Here is a 15745-nt window from a genome sequence, read left to right as displayed (position 1 = left end):
TTCTATGGCTTTAAAATGCTCTTGGAAGTTTAGGCCCTTGTCTAGGTATACCCCTAAGTATTTGTAGCTGTTCACGGCTTCCAGGTGATCATTATTTATTTGGAAAATTGGCTGATTTTGCGACATCGTGTTATGAGCAATGTCTTTGTTTTCCTAATGTTTATTGTAAGTAAGTTCCTTTTTGTATAGCTGGACAGGTCGTGTAGCAAGCGTTGAAGGCCGATTCTTGTCTGGCTCAACAGTACCACGTCGTCCGCGTAGGATAAGTGCGTTAGGCGAAGGGTACCTAGCCTGGGAGGATGTGCGTTGACCTTGTCTAGGCATTCTGTCAGATCACTCATGAATAAGTTGAATAAGTGTGGAGACAAGACGCAGCCTTGCTTTAGTCCATCATCTGTGTAGATCTTCCTGGTCAGATGGCGTCCGTTGTTTATTTTTACCTGCATCCACATTCCGGTATGTAGGTTGATAATGGGCAAAAGAATTGAGTCCGGTAGGCCCTGATGTTTTAGTTTTGCCCAAAGCATATGCCTGTTGACACGGTCAAAGGCCGCCTTGAAGTCCACGAAGCACGTGTAAAGCTCCTGGGAATTCTGTAGACTTTTTTCAGCGATCAGGCATAGGGCCATAGCGTTCGTCATTGTACCCATGCCGTGCCGAAATCTGGTCTGGTTCGGTGGTATTTTACTGTCCGTTTCAGACCATTCGATCAGATCAGCTAGTATCGATGACGCGTAGTATTTTGATTCTGCGTCGAGGAGGGAGATCAGACGATAGTTGTTCGGATGCTTGCGGTCTCCTCCTTTGTAGATAGGAGTTATGATCGCCCCCCTCCAGCTCTCGGGAATGGCACCTGTGTTGGTTACCGATCGAAACAGTAAATTAAGTTTATTAGCCCAGTACTGTGGATCCTCCTTATAAATGGCTTGCGGAACGCCGTTTGAACCTGGGGCGCTATCTTGTCGACTTTTCCTGATTATTTTTGCAATGCTTTTTTCATCAGCTTGCCTGAGGCATAATGCAGTTGTTTCGGAAGCCTTTGCGCAGTTCCCTTGGTGAGCTCGGGAGGTGTCTTCCTGCTCGTAATTTTCTGTTGTTTCCATGTTCAGGGCTGTGGCTGTGCTCAAGTTGTTGATTGAGAATGTTTCCGTTATATGTTTGGTCCATTCAGACTCGGTTATGCAGGCCATGCTTGCTGATTGGGCTGTCCGATTTACGGAGTTAATTTGTAGCCAGAAGGCCCGCGAGTCCGCTCTCTTTATGTTATGCAGTAGTTTGGACCAGAACTCATTCTGGAGTTTCTGTTTTTCGATCCATAATAATTTGTTATATTGGGTCTTGGCCTTACGTACTGCTGCCCAGACACTGGCATGTTGGGTTTTGCCACGTGCTTGGTGTGTTAATTTATTCAGATGCCTTTTTAGTAGTAGTACTGATCTATTGAGTATGATGTTAGATTTAAAAGGTAATTTTGTTTTATTGATTAAGTTTGTCCTTGGAAGTTGCTCCAAGTAGTTGTTCCAGGCGTCTGGACTCCGACGGAGAGATTCACTTGTCCACTTGAGCCGCTTCAGGTTAATTGTTGTGACATTACCTAGTAGCATAGGAGCAGGTGCAAGTTTAGGTATGTCCGTCATGATCTCAAAATATTGTTTAGAGTGGTCGCTGTCCGAGGAGCAGATTATGTGGAAGTCTTGTATTCGGATGAGCAGGGGTAGTGTGACAAATGTGTAGTCCAGTACAGAGCAGGAGTTGTGGCCTATGTAGGTCATGGAGGGGGGGGTTGTCTTGGTTGATTCTTCCGTTTAATGCTCTTAGGCCAAGGCTTTCAAGGTCCCGCATGAGTTGTTTGCCCTCCTTGTCGGTCTTCCTTACCTGAGGGATCACCTGCGGCGAGAGGTTCCAGATTTCATTTGCGGCGTTAATATTGACCTCATCCTCCGGTTCTTGCAGAAGGTTTGAATTGAAGTCACCCGTTAGAATTATCTCCCAGTCTGGGTGTTCCAAACGCGTATTTGAGATCACAGAAATAATGCGTTGGAACAGTACTTTTTTGAGAGTTTTTTTTGGGTTTGCATATATGTTGATTAGGATCAGCGTTCTGGTGGTGGCCGTTGTTGTGCTCTCTAATTTTAAGATTTGCATGTCCGTGGTTGAGTCAGAAAGTTGTGTTGTTCTCAATTTTAGAGCTGTTGATATATAGACGGAAAGGCCCCCACGGGCTCGCCCAAAACGCTGTAAGCGAGTCGCACTTACGTGATAACTCAAACGGCCTGGGATGTCGATTGGTTCAGTTTGCCACGTTTCCTGTAACGTTATTATTGCGTATGGATCCCAGGTGGCGGCTTTGCCCTTTTTGTTCACAATGTCTTTTGCGCCCGCAATGTTCCAGGAGAGGATTTTTATTACGTGGCTTTCAGTGTTAACGGATCTGTCGGGGGTTCAATTTGGAGGTGACATTTGCGACTGTAGGTGCTCATAGGCTGAGATTTCAGCTCCTCTAGCTCCATGAAGGACCGAGCGTGCTGGTTGGTTCCTCAGTACTAGGTTTGCACTCTTGGTGTGCCTTCTTAGGAGCGGGGATGGATATGCTGGCTTAACCATTTCCTTCAGAAGAATTCCCCATTCCTTAAATTTGACTGTTTCTGAGAGGATGTGGGTCGCTAAACCATCATCCCCCTCCAAGTCGTGACTGTGCATTCTTTCTTTAACTCGTTATCCGTGGTTATAAACTCAACCGACAGGAGGTCAGCTGAAGTGAGATAGCCGAGGCTGGGGATAGCTGATGTTAGACGAAGTATGTTCCTGCTTGCTCATATTCAGGAATAAAAAGAAGTTTCCCCGCTTTGGGGGCATCCTCCTTGTCGATTAGTGGATTGTCACAAGTTCTGACGATTTTGCGCTGGATCGTTCGATTGTAACTTCCAGAATCTTTTGCATTAACGATATGGCTGTTACCAAGAGGGGGGTGAACGCCGTTCAAGGATTGCTTGTGTGGGATGCTTAGAGGTTTTTCTTCATTTTCTGGGTTTGTCGCGTGCCTTGTTGCTGGTAAGCAGTCATTTACGTTAGCTAGGTTCACCGTGCGACGACTTTCCCCCACTTCTTTACTTATTTCGAAGTTAGCCCCCTTTTTGTCAGTTGAAAAGGTTATTTTAAGGAGATCGAGGTTATTCCTAGTCGCATTTGTTACTGCCGCTTGTCTGTCAGGTTCTGCGGCCGTGCTGGGAATGGTGATTAAGATTGAAGATGCTGTGTCATTAGTTGCTGTCTTTTTTGCAACTTCTCTGTTAGGCCTGTATTTTCCAAACGTAACAGTAGTTGGTTCTTCCTCAATACGTGTTGACTGGTTCTGCTTATTCTGTAAACTTGGGATCTGTTTGGGAAGTGATTCGGGTTTTCCCGATATGGATAAATTAGTTACGGGTGGATCAGTAGACTGACCCTCAGGAGGGTCTTCTTGGTCGGTAGTGACGTTTGGTCCCATTAAATCACAAAGCTCTACACCCGGAAGATTCCCTGTGCCCAAGGCTTTTGACGGGGTGACTTCTACTGGGTGTGATGTTCTGTTTGGCGAATTTTTCTGGGGGTACGTATTGTGGGGGTCAATTCTCACGGCATGTGGCTCAGATATTGCTGACGTCCTCTGGTCCACGGTGTTTTTGTCTATCGGCGTTGTTGTCTGAGGTGAGTTAGGAGTTCTGGCACTCGTAATTTTTGCTTTGGTTTGGTCAAAGATAGGGAAGTTTGGTGTCATCTGCTTATGATCAAGCTCGCTGCTGTGACATTGATTTCTATTTTTTCTAGCCCTTTTTTTAACGTTTGGTGAGTCTTATCCCGAGGTCAAGATCAGGGGATTGATCACTGGTAGGAAGTTTAATGCTGCTCTGCTGATTAATCACAGTGGTGTCAGGTTATGGGTTTTGCTTCTCTGGGTGGTTGAGTATAGTGAAAGTCGGATTGATGCATTTGTCGTTTCCTTCTATCAGCTGTTGGCAGGGGACAGCCATGTTAGCTGCCTCTATGGTCATGGGCTTGCTTACGTTGTATGCTTGGAACTCTTTGTGGTCAAAGGAAATCAAGTTGTTACTCGGTCGAGTACTTGCAGCGGTTAGGTTGGTCTGTTTGCATTCCTGCAGGATGTCCTTCAGAATAAGTGGCAACTCCTGAAGTTTTTCCAGTATGGGGTGACAAGTGCAGGGGGCATTGGCTTACTTAGGTAGACTTGTTCTGTTAGGAGGTTAAATGTGCCTGCCATTGCATCAAGTTTTTTGTTTATGCCAGCTATGTGTTCCGCTATTGTGCCCATTAAATATATTTGTACATCTAGTTTGTCCGACTGCATGTTCAGGGTTTTTATCGATGTTTCCAGTATGTGACCCAGCGCCTGGTGTAGCGTGAGTATGGATTCTAAATTACTTTTTACATCTGTTTCAACTGCTGGTTGTGTTGTATGTTCTTTGTTATGAATAGTAACCGGGTCCGGATCGATCTGACCATTTGGCAATTTTGCGTGTTTTGATTCGTGGGTTAACTGTTTAATGGTAGAGTTTCTTTCGATGATTGCAATGTCTGGTGTCAGGGAGCTTGAAATTTCTAATATGGACACTGACTTTGAGTTATCCTTTCCACAGATGCTTGCATATGTAGATAATGCATTTTCTTTTATCAATTCTTGTGCCGGTTTTGTTCCACTGAGGGTTGTTGCCTGGTTGGTGCTCGAAGGACCTGTAATTGGTGAAAGGGGTAGGATTACTGACTGCGTGTCGTGAATCGTTATTGCCGAGTCTAGTGCGGCAAGCAGTGATTTGTCGTTTATGTTGGGTTGCTCCGTTCCACTTCCAGTTGTGTTGGTGGGCGGGTAGTCCCTGCACCTTGTGGGCCTGTCGTTGATGGCTGTTGTGGATGTTTCAGGGTTCCGTACCTGGTTTGAATCTGTTATGTTAGCTGTCTTCAGTTTTAGATTTTCGTTTGAGCGTGGAACCATTCTAGGGGTTGAGTGATAGTTGAGGTAAACCTTGTCTGATGGCTCGCTCTGGTAATTTTTAGGAGGATTGTCCCTTTTACTGACTGGTCGCTGGTTATTACGCGCGTCAAAATTGGGTTCCTGTTTTTTTGGCGTAACGCTGCACGTGTGACCCTCTAGTAAGTGGACCGAAGCTGTGTTTGAGTCTCGCATTATTGCAATTTTTTCCTCTGCATCGGTTCCTGCTGCGGGTTCGTGAGTATTGTTGTTCCTGTGTACTAGGGCATGGCATTGCATTGTGCTTTTCGTTGACTCATAAGCTGGTTCCGTACAGTTGTAAGCCTGCTCTGTTCCGTGCGATGCTGTAGGTGTGACTGGTTGGTCTGGATGGGCTACCGACGATTCATTTTTCTCCGTCGTTATACTACAGATGTTTGGAGTCATTGGCTTCTGAAGCCGTTTGGAGTTGTCGGCGTTGAGTAAATTACTGACATCGGGTCCTTCATGAATGTGAATTTCCCAGAGGGTTTTGCTGATCCGAAAATTGAGTAGGTAGGGGATATTATATTGGGGGGTTGGTCGGCTGACTGGGTGTGGGCAGGCGATTTGGGCTTAGCCTTGGCTTTCTTCCTGATATTTCTTGGTGGATTTACTCTCGGCCTCCCTGATCTCATCTTTCCACTCAATTGGACTTGGGTGGTTTGGTTTATAGTTTTGTACTTTAGTTGTTGTTTTACTTAGTTATTATTTCTCGTGTTTTCTCGCCACTAGTTTGAGGGCTGGCTGGAATGCTTGCAGGAATCAGTGGTGGCCTGTGCCTTTGTCGACACTGGGACTCTTGGTTCCTGCCTGTCCTAGTTGCCTTGTCTCCGGCAGGGTACGGATCGGGAGCAGTACAAGACCTTCTCCTGTCTGCTATTCGCTTTGTCCTTCTATTTTGGCTGTTTAGAGCTTGTTTAGGGCTTGTCGCTGTTATCGTTTGCGCTGATTGTGTGGTGGTGGTTAAGATGGGGAAGCGGCGTTTTGGCATTTTGGGGTGTGCGCAGGAGTGTTGTTATCACGGCGCTTCTCCTCTGTTTCTACTACCAGCGCTCTCACTACCTGCTGCCACAGGCCTGCTGGCAAATGTCGTTTTTGGAGTGTGTTGGAGGGTGTGGGCAGGAGTGTTGTTGTCACAGCGCTGTTCCCTTCCAGCGCTCACACTACCCGCGGCCTCTAGTCCACGGGCCAGCACACCGCACTCCCTCTGTCCTGAGGTTTGATTATTCGGCAATTGGTTCAATAAAGGTTCAATAACGGTTTCCTCCGGTGTCCCCAGCAGGTTCACTGTCCGACCAGCCAATCCGCTGAACAGGGCACTGCTAACCCGCCTGGTCGAACAGCTGGAACCACTGGCTATAACCCCTGGCTGCAGGGCTGAGCCACTCTCTGTTAGACCATTGGGGAGGGGAGGGGGGGCGGGCACCTTCTGCGTCTGCCTGTGCCTGCAATTCCTGCACTTCCAGTCTGCGCGTACTCCCGGCGCGTGCTCCTGGCCGCCGGCGGGTAGCAGGCAAGCAGCAAGCAGCAAGCAGGAAACGGCAGGAGAGCGTTCGCCCCGGTCACAGTCTTTGCTCTTCCCCGCAGCTTCTCGCAGCCTCCCGCGGTGCCCGCACCCGCACCCGCGTCCGCCTCCTACCTCCTTAGGGCTCCCGATCTCTATGTTCGCCCTCTGGATCTTTTCGCAGGAGGAGGAGGAGAGGAGAGCGCATCAAGGTTCCTCTCGGCGCGGTGTGTGGCGTCCCCTGACCATTAGCTCTGCTCGCCACTCGCCACTGTTCGCCACTGCTCGCCACTGACCTCTGCTGACTGGAAGGCACAAGTGTCTAAAAGTACACAACTGTTTCCAGTGACAGTTTATCTCTGGGTGTCTGACAGTAGCTGTTTGTTTACGAATAGTTGATAGTGACGGTTCCTCTCTGGGTGTCAGACCTTGTCTGTCTATGGGTATTTGATAGTGACAGTTCATCTCTGGATGGCTGACAGTGTCTGTTTGTGTATGGGTAGTTATTAGTGACAGTTTATCTCTGGGTGTCTGACAGTGTCTCGTTTGTTTATGGGTAGTTGATAGTAACAGAACATCTCTGGGTGTCTTACCTTGTCTGTCTATGGGTATTTGGTAGTGACCGTTCATCTCTGGAAGGCTGACAGTGTCTGTCTATGGGTAGTTATTAGTGACGGTTTATCTCTGGGTGTCTGACAGTGATTGTTTGTCAATGGGTATTTGATAGCAACAGTTTCTTTGATTAGTTGACAGTGTTGGTTCGTCTCTGGGTGTCTGACAGTGTCTGTTTGTCTATGGTTAATTGACAGTTTAGGTTCGTCTCTGGGTGTCTGACAGTGTCTGTTTGTCTTTGGTTAGTTGACAGTGTTGGTTCGTCTCTGGGTGTCTGATAGAGTCTGTTTGTCTATGGTTAGTTGACAGTGTTGGTTCGTCTCTGGGTGTCTGACAGTGTCTGTTTGTCTATGGTTAGTTGACAGTGTTGGTTTGTCTCTGGGTGTCTGACAGTGTCTGTTTTTTATGGTTAGTTGACAGTGTTGGTTTGTCTCTGGGTGTCTAACAGTGTCTGTTTTTTATGGTTAGTTGACAGTGTTGGTTTGTCTCTGGGTTTCTGACAGTGTCTGTTTTCCAATGGGTGTTTGTTAGTGTTGACTCGTCTCTGGGTAACTGAAAGCATGCCTTGTTTTCAGAGTGTCTGATGGTGTGTTTGGGTCTCTTTGAACTTGACTGTCTCTGCTGGGTCCTTGCTGCCTGAGTGCTGTGTTTTTCAGGCTGTGTGTTTGATGGATGCCTCAATGTTTGTCTTTGCTGAAGGTTAACCTCCGACTGTCTGATAGTTTCTAGTGGTCTGTGTCTAATTCGATCTTTGTCTCTAAGTATGTATGTTATTCTTTGCATTGTCTAATGCTGTTTGTTGATCTGCTTGTTGATCTGTTTTTACTCTACACTGTGTGTCATAGTCTCCCATTTTCCGATAGTATCCACCGGTGTCTATGCATCTGGTGGTAGGCAATGAGTTGGCTTGTTTGTGTTTGATAGTCTCAGTCGTGTCTAGGTGTATGACATTGTGTATTATTGACTGAGTGCCTTGTAGAACACATTGCAATTTGGATGTCTGACATTACTGCTGGTTTCTAATATCAATGGCTAAACTCATGATGGCATTGTGCTTTAGTGTTTATTGGTCTCTGGGTAGACGGTAGCGTATGTTAACTTTTGGCGTTTGATTGTGGATTTAGTCATTCTTTGATAGTGTTTGTTGGTCTCTGAGTCATTGGTAGCGTATATTACCTTTGGGTGTTTGATAGTGGGTTTAGTCATTGTGGGATAGTGTTTGTTGGTCTCTGGGTAGCTGGAAGCATATATTACCTTTGGGTGTTTGATAGTGCGTTTAGTCATTGTGGGATAATGTTTGTTGGTCTCTGGAGGTGTTTGATGGTAGGTTTAGTTATTGTGTGATAATGTTTGTTGGTCTCTGAGTCGCTGGTAGCGTATATTACCTTTGGGTGTTTGATAGTGGGCTTAGTCATTGTGGGATAATGTTTGTTGGTCTCTGAGTCGCTGGTAGCGTATATTACCTGTGGGTGTTTGATCATGGGTTTAGTCATTATGTGATAGTGTTTGTTGGTCTCTGGGTAGCTGGTAGCGTATATTACCTTCAGATGTTTGATTGTGGGCTTAGTCATTGTATGATAGTGTTTGTTAGTCTCTGGAGGTGTTTGATGGTAGGTTTAGGTATTGTGTGATAATGTTTGTTGGTCTCTGAGTCGCTGGTAGCGTATATTACCTTTGGGTGTTTGATGATGGGTTTAGTCATTGGGGATAGTGTTTGTTGGTCTCTGGGTAGCTGGTAGCGTATATTACTGTGATAGTGTTTGCTGGTCTCTGGGTGTGTTTGATGGTAGGTTTAGTAATTGTGTGACAGTGTTTGTTGGTCTCTGGGTATCTAGTAGCATATATTACCTTTGGGTGTTTGATGGTGGGTTTAGTCATTGTGTGATATTCTTTGTTGCTCTCTGGGTAGCTGGTAGGGTATCTTAACTTCGGGTGATTGATAGTGGGTTTAGTCATTGTGTGCTAGTGTGTGTTGGTCTCTGTGGGTGTTTGCAGTGGTGTAGTGCAGGACCCCGCAACCCCCAAGCTCCAGGGGGTCACCTCAGCACAGTACTCTGCATGAAGAGCTCCCAATTGAGTCTGGAGGGGGCCCCTACACATACTTTGCAGGGGGACCCCCTCAAGTTTCGTTACACCACTGATGACTTATGCCACACTGTAATTGGTCTGGTGTATGAAATTGCATGGTATTTTTCTCTATTTACTTTGCTATGTACCGGGATGTGCATCTAAAAAACCCGATAAATGAAGCGTTAAAAAAATGACATGAAAAATGTATAAGCTGTCCAGTTTAATTGCACCACTAACACATATTCTCATTCATTTAATTAAATATAAACTGTCACTTCCAGTTGACAACTTTCTGTAAATACTCTTTAGTCCTCTTTATCAGTGTTTTGAAGATACTCATGGGAAGTGAAGCTGTAAATACTTTCTGAGACATCTAAAAACCCAGGCATTTCCTGCCACAAAATGCTTGTTTGTGTATATTCACTCGACTGGATTTGATGGTTCTTTAAGTGGCCAGCAGAGGGCGCTCCTCGCCTGCTGATGAAATCCACTGAGCACGTTGAATGAAATGGAGGAGGGTTTCCTGTTCCAGATCAGCTGTGGCAGAGACAGTACAAGCAGCAGATGCTGACATCACTTCCGGCCTCTCCCTCTGTGTCCAGCCTGCTGCAGAGGAGGAAGGACGCCCTGTCTGTCTGTGCAGTTATCTTCATCTTCAGAACCTCACAGCCCCCCCCCCACCACCTCTCCCAGACCCCAAATCTGCACCTGCCCCACCCCAGCCATAGGAGGAGGAGAGAGCCTGGTAATGTTTGCACAGATTTCTGCTCAGGTAGGAGATTGTCAGCACCTTGTGCTGTGTTTGTTTAAATAGACTAAATAATCCTGGAAGAAATCTCCTTCAGGAGCCGGGCTCTTCTATCCGGGGACCTCTGGGGCCCTTCCGTCCGGCCCTGGGGGTGTTTCTGGTCATCATTTGTTTTAAAGAGAGGATCCGTGCACATAGCTGCCAAGGTTTCAGATGACTATGTGTGGCATTTTCATAATTGCAGTGTAATTATGAGTGACATTTCAATGACTATGAGTGACACTTTCTCACGAGCAAATTAAACGTATAGGAAAACATATAAATAATAGAAATTACATCCATTTGAGCAGCAAGAAACTCTAAGAAGTCACTGAATTCATCTAAAATTATTTCATGCATTCATTCACTCTTTGTGGATGTAACAAGTTAACCCACATCGCTGCACACATTACTTTTTTGTGCATTTCAAATGAGTGAAATATAAATTAGGAAAACTATGCCTCCGACTCATTTTGCTGTAAACTAATTAGAATTGCGGCCTTCTACTATTTAAACACATGCCAGCAGCGGTCAGAGTGAACTTCAGTACAGAGTCAGAGACTTAGTGCACGACCCCCCAGGCTGCCAGTTCACAAGTGCCTGAGGGAGTGTGTCTGCCCATTGGAGCGCTTCACTTGTGACCTTGCAGTGGTGCTTGTGCTGAGGGCCAGGCTCAGGGCTGCTGTAAGTCCACCTGCATGAGAGTCTGCTGGCTGCAGACATGAAGCCATCCAAGTTGTCACTCTGATATCTGGCGCTAGGATGCAGCAGACCGACTGCTCTCTTGACCTGACCAGGGCAGGCTCGAGCACACCAGGAAAGAGTACATTCACTGCCGCTGCCTGCTGCAAAGCTAGTGGGCTTTTGGTGAGGGGCTGGAATGTCTGCCTCCTGGCAATTCTAAATAGTCATGCAGCGTAGTCACAGCACAGGCACGCCTTGCCAGAACATATCAACAGGCAGGCCTGATTTTGAGTGAGCAGGATACGAAAGGAAGTGAGCTCACTGTGGGTGTACCCTTGCAACCCCCATTAAAGGGTTAAAAACAGAGTGAATGAGTTCTTGGAGAAAGACTGAAAGTGGTGCTGCATTTTAACCAGCCATGTTGGTAGTGACCGCTCCATAAAGTTTTCTGGCAGCAGTAGTTGAATTGCGTAAAACTAATTTCCATTTCAGTTTTAGTTTGGGGCAACAATAGCTAATTTTCATATAAACCTATTCTTACCTGATATGATACCGGCCACCAGGATAAAGTTGAGCACTTGGCAATTAGTTGTAACCAGAAAATGGTCATAATAACAGCATTTTATGTAGTGCTGAAATACCATACATTTTCGTTTCTATACGGTATTCTTCTACTCAATGGATTAACCTTGGAAGGATTAAAGGCTGAGTAGGCTCTACCGAAGTTTACACAGATGGTACACTCACCCCAGCAGCAAAAGTGTACTTGTCTGAGCCTCTTGACAGCATCTGGCAATGAAATTATTCATTAAACTATGTAACCTCCAGGAATAGGCAGCAAAGAGAGTGGGCAATCACCAGAAGTGGATGGTTACTCTGGGCCTTCAGGTGTTCTTACGGCTGCTGCACGCAACCAGCTTTTCACCGCTGTTATCGAGTTTGTATAATAAAATCTATGACAACAAGCACCGTGCCAGACGTCTGGTCCCGCTTCACTATGTCCAGCTACACATCATCAGCAACGGCTACAGGCCTCTCACTGACACTCTCAGCAGAGAGGCCAGGCATTTCATGGGGACGGGGAAAGAATGCACCTCTAAGTTGTCAGGCAATGGCTGGAATGTTCCGCGGGGGAAGGATATGTAGACATATTGTGTGTTGCTGTTGTTTTGAAATCAGAACAGTATTTAACTCAGATGCGCATAAAAGGACACCCTCCCCCACACGACACACACTTCACAGATTCCGTCAGGTGCAACATACCATTTCAAGGCAGTGCACGATGGAACAGACTACACTTTACACAGCCAAAGAAATGAGGGCGGAGGTGAGGGGTCGCCATTATACCTAATTGTAGAACGGTGGGCACGTCAGATCTTTATCTCGCTTTGACACAGTGCCCATATTTTTACCAAAAATATGATAACTTTCAAAATTGGCAACCTCTAGTTAATTTTGCAAAGGGGCAAACCGAACTGTAACATTTACACCTCTAGTTTATTTTGCAAATGTGCAAGCCGAACATTTACACCTACGCAACCATCTCAAAAATACTTAGCAATTAAAATCGACATTAACCCACCTATCTGCGGGCAGGCACCGTGGGAAGTTGTGGACAGCACACGACGGCGGCCGGGCCCTGGCAGGTGTGAGCAGCAGGCAGCGCTTCAAGCTCCATAACTGGGGCGGCGCCTGCCAATCCAGCCCAAGAAGCGGCCCGTTTCCTCTGAAAAAAACACTCCCCGCCTTTAGTGGCAGGACGTGACGCCACCTCCTACCCCCATGGCGCCAGACTTCTAATTACACTGGGCACTACCGTGACGTCGGGCTGTAAGAACCGCGCCACGGGAAATATTGACAATGAAACATTGTTGCACATCAGACAGTGAGCCAGCAGCCTTAACTGCAAGACTCAAGCTTGCATGGGAACCGCGCGCCCGCCACCAGCGGTGCGCTACCAGCTGCCAAGTCACTCCGTGAAATATGTTATGTTATGTTATGTTATGCGTTTTTATTAGGCGCACAGATGCTCCAGCCAAGGAGCGTCCTGGCGCCCGACAAGGCAGCTGCACAACAATATGTTAAGGTAGAGCTTCAGTGAGGCTGCTAAAGCACTATGCACATGCGTGACAATGCAATTCAGTGCGGTAATGCGGATCACCACACTGCAATGCGTTAGAGTCACGTCTAAGGCGTGATACTTGACAGGACTGCACTGCATCTTAATGCACTGTGAGAAATATGTGCACACTGCACTGAATTTCACTGCACTATGAGTAATCTGTGCACTCTGCACTGCATCTTACTGCACTGTGAGGAATCTGTGCACTGCATCTTACTGCACTATGAGGAATATGTGCACGCTGCACTGCATCATAATGCACTGTGACAGATCTTTGCACACTGCCCTTTAATGCTCTATGAGGAATCTGTGACACTACAATGCATCTTACTGTACTGAGGAATTTGTGCCACTTCACTGCATCTTACTGCACTGTGAAAAATCTGTTCACATTGCACTGCATCTTAGCGCTCTATGAGAAATCTGTGCACACTCTTTGCTCGGCTCTCGCTGTTCGTTTGTTGACTTGCCCCCTGTGACTGAATGCTTCAATCTCTTACCCAATGAGAACCGCATTTAGTTTGTGAACAGTTGAGGGGGAAAAGAAAACTGTGGTTTTCCCACACGGGGTTCGATCCGTGTGAAGATCACCTTCTTCAGATAGCAACCGTTGTATCCTCTCTGGTTAATTACTTGATGTCTTCAATACTACGTGGAATACACATCCAGTCTCCTGTGATCCCATACACCAAGAGACTATAAACGGCCAAAGTGTACCCCAATCACACTGAGAGTGCATAGTTCCCCTTCTAACAATGCTATGATGTGACTGGCTGTGATGGCAGCAGATTATTCGTCAGGGTACCACTGTGTTCGTTTGCATCCCTAAGGGGAATGCTGCTGGCTGATGGTGGGGAGGGCAGGTATGTGTCCGTCTGTCTGGCTGTCTGGCTGTTTGCTGTTACATGCTGGTTGTCCTGTGTCCCTGATGTGCCTGACAACCTGACCATTTCTATTGCTTTGGCTCCCCTACCTGATACTGGAAGTAGGTGGGGAAGTGTGTGTGTGTGGGGGTGGGGGGGTTACTTGAAATCCCTTTCATTGTAGGAGCAGTTTTCCTCTGAGTTGCTCCATGCATGTCCAGGCCTAGTACTTAGTTTACATCCAAACCAATCAAGTTGAAAGTTACCAAATTTCCCAATTGAAGGCAAATTTAATCATCATTTTTTTTTATCAGAGTATTTCCTCAAAAAAGTAGTGATTTTTTTTAGTGCTTTTCCCCTGAAAATATAGGGTGAGTTAAAGCGTTATTAAACCGTTAAACAAAGAAAATGCTTTGCGGAACTGATGAAGTTCACAAAGATTGCAAAGTTTGTAAAAACTTTACAGTGTTGCGGACATAAAGCCCTTGCAACTTCACTCACCTCTAGCACAAACGGAAAACAAACACTCAAATAATTCAAACAACATTAAGCAGTGTAATCATAATATATGTGGGTCTTAGCTGCTGATTTTCACCAATAATTAATAAAAGGTGTACACAATGAATATAAAATCGCACAGTCACACTTAAAACCCATGAGCATCTCACCCAGTCACTCATCACCCAAAAGCTGTTCCTTTTCTAGTGGAAATTCTGACTTTCAACGGTCCACAGGCAGCAGCACTCCTCAGCTATGTAGGGTTATGTTATGTTATTAAAATTTATAAAGCGCAGTTGTACTGCCAAAATGGTTTCCGCAAAGTGATGTTTCTATGCTGTAAAAAGCTACGTTTTCAGATCCCTTCTAAAGGAAAGGAGCCCAGTTGCATTTCTAAGTTGGAATGTAGGTCATTCTAGTCCTTAGATGCGGAGGTAATAAAACTCCTACCACCCCATGAGCCCTTTTGACTGAAGGAATGATCACTTGTTTTGCTGTCAAAGAGAGCAAGGTTTTGCTATGGACGTACCATTGAAATCGTTGATTCAAAAGAAATAGGGCCATTACCATTTAGTGCCTTGAAAACTGTGCAGGGGGCTTTGAACTGAGCTCGCTGTTTCACAGGGAGCCAGTGGAGCTGCCTTAGTTCCCTCTTAACTGAGACAAACCTAGGCGTACCCATCAACAGCCTCGCTGCAGCGTTCTGCACTTCTTGGAGTTTGTTCAAAAGTCTCTTTTGAATGTTCAGATAGAGACAGTTACAGTAGTCCAAGCGTGCCATGATAAGTGCTGTAACTGCAGTCCTCAGACTGTCTCCAGAAAGAAGAAATTTACTTTCCTCAGAATTCTGAGGACAAAAAACATTAGGAGACCAACCCGTTGATCTGGTCTTCTAAAGTGAGTTTCCTGTCAACAATCACCCCCAAGTTCTTCACCTTTTCAACTGGTTCTGGTAGCTTTCCTAGTTCACTAGGCCACCTTTCCGGTGTCCAGATGTTGATGTTATTCCTGAAGATAATGACTTTGGTTTTCCTGGAATTCAATCTCAGGCAATTGGATGCCATCCAACCCGAGATAGCTTTCATGCAGTCATGACATTTCCTACCAGCTTCCACTTCCTGGCCCCGCTGAAGGGACAGTACTATCTGCGTGTCATCTGCATAGGACGTCAATTGGAACCCGAATGTTCTTATCAGGGCTCCCAGCGGTGACATATATACGTTAAAAAGTGTGTGACTTAAGGAGGACCCCTGGGGTACCTCACTTGGCAAGGAGAGAGGCTTGGACCTGGCCTTATCCAGATCCATTGATTATGATCTATCAGTAAGGAATGGTTTAAGGAGGTTCCAGGCCATGCCTTGAACTCCACTTTTGGATAGCCGGTCCATCAAAACTTTATGATGGACCATATCGCAGGCCGCCGAGAGATATAACATGATCAGAATTGCGACGCCTCCTTGGTACATGGCCTCTCTAACCTCCAGGGTGGATTGATCAAAGCTAGTTTGGTGCTGTGCTCCGCTCTAAAGCCAAACTGCGTTGGGTCTAAAATGTTGTTAATCTGCAGGAATTAACTGAGTTGCACATTCAGGGCTTTCTC

General features: G+C 46.1%; 1 protein-coding gene across 1 annotated transcript in view; it reads left to right on the top strand.

Annotated features, from left to right (window-relative positions):
• The first annotated feature begins 9760 nt into the window (after positions 1 to 9760).
• Positions 9761 to 15745, top strand: part of LOC144766906 (uncharacterized) — a 48079-nt gene continuing 42094 nt past the window's right edge. Inside the window, exon 1 of the mRNA XM_078650630.1 lies at positions 9761 to 9989. The gene's annotated coding sequence lies outside the window, so the exon portion shown is untranslated. The remainder of the gene's footprint in view (positions 9990 to 15745) is intronic.

Source organism: Lissotriton helveticus, chromosome 1_1, assembly GCF_964261635.1.
Source record: "Lissotriton helveticus chromosome 1_1, aLisHel1.1, whole genome shotgun sequence".
Lineage (NCBI taxonomy): Eukaryota > Metazoa > Chordata > Amphibia > Caudata > Salamandridae > Lissotriton > Lissotriton helveticus.
This window is presented reverse-complemented; position numbering and strand designations above follow the sequence as displayed.